The sequence below is a fragment of the Penaeus monodon genome, chromosome 20, assembly GCF_015228065.2.
Source record: "Penaeus monodon isolate SGIC_2016 chromosome 20, NSTDA_Pmon_1, whole genome shotgun sequence".
NCBI lineage: Eukaryota > Metazoa > Arthropoda > Malacostraca > Decapoda > Penaeidae > Penaeus > Penaeus monodon.
Genome location: NC_051405.1, coordinates 45,713,117 through 45,714,175, shown reverse-complemented (window position 1 = coordinate 45,714,175; position 1,059 = coordinate 45,713,117). Strand labels below are relative to the sequence as shown.

General features: G+C 45.4%; 1 protein-coding gene across 1 annotated transcript in view; it reads left to right on the top strand.

Moving 5' to 3' along the window:
- Positions 1-36: 36 nt before the first annotated feature.
- The window catches only part of LOC119585870, a 7,392-nt gene continuing 6,369 nt past the window's right edge, over positions 37-1,059 (top strand). The window contains exon 1 of the mRNA XM_037934602.1: positions 37-556. The gene's annotated coding sequence lies outside the window, so the exon portion shown is untranslated. The remainder of the gene's footprint in view (positions 557-1,059) is intronic.

Here is a 1,059-nt window from a genome sequence, read left to right as displayed (position 1 = left end):
AGCGTCGAAGCAGTCCTCCCGCTTTACCGAGAATTTCAGTCTCTCTATGAGCGTGGACGAGGCCGCTGTGGCAGAGGGGCTCTGGCGCGGGGCGATGCGTGGCAGGCTCAGTCCTCGCGGAGCCACGGCGGAGCGCGTACGAGACTAGCCGCTCGCCATCACCCAGTGCACGCTTCTTCAGGAATGGATCTTGTGCTTCAGCTTTACTTCGACGAGATTGATATCCACTCGAGAAGTTACGCGGGTGTACCTAAGTGTCTTGTGTAGATCATCCGACAAACAAAGCTATTAAGATAAGAGATTCTATATTTCTTTATAGAGAGAATACTATTACTACTATTACTACGGAAAAGAAGAAAAACATACAAGTGTGTATCGATTAATCACAGTGCTTCCCAAGGGATTTCTCAATATTGTAGTGCCATGTGCAGCAAATCAAAATATTCTTAGAGACGCATCTGACGAGCTGACAAAAGAAAAATTGTCACCCGGAGCAGCTCACGCAAAACTGCCTCCCAAGTGCCCACATTTTCTGGATCTTACTTCTCCTCTTAAGGTGAGTAATGTTGAAAAAAAATTACATATAACTTTCAGTGCAGTTTTTGTATTTGTTTTGCTCTATTTTTAACATTAGAAGATATTTTCCTCTCAGTCACTAATAGTATTTTGAATCGTGTGATTGTTTTCTCCGCAAGAGCCATGCCTTCTTCACCCGGCCATCCGCTGGCAGCACACGGCTTTCCAGGGTGCAAAAACTCTCCCACTGTCATCTCGTTAAAACAAGGTTCTCGCGCAACACCTGCTCCTGTCCCCGTAATTCGTTTGAAAAATCATTTACTTCATCCGTCAAATTCCTTAAGATTTATCGACTTTCACCGAGACTCAGTCTCTCCTCTTTACGCTCTATTTCTTTCAACTTTAAGAGGACCTTGCTTCTCGCCAAGATCTTGAGCTGTTCTTCTGTCGCCTCTTTCGCTCTGGATGATCTCTTCTCTCCTGCCCAGACGTCTCCATCTCTTACTTGTGCGTCTTCACCTCTTGCTATGTTGGTCCCTTCTT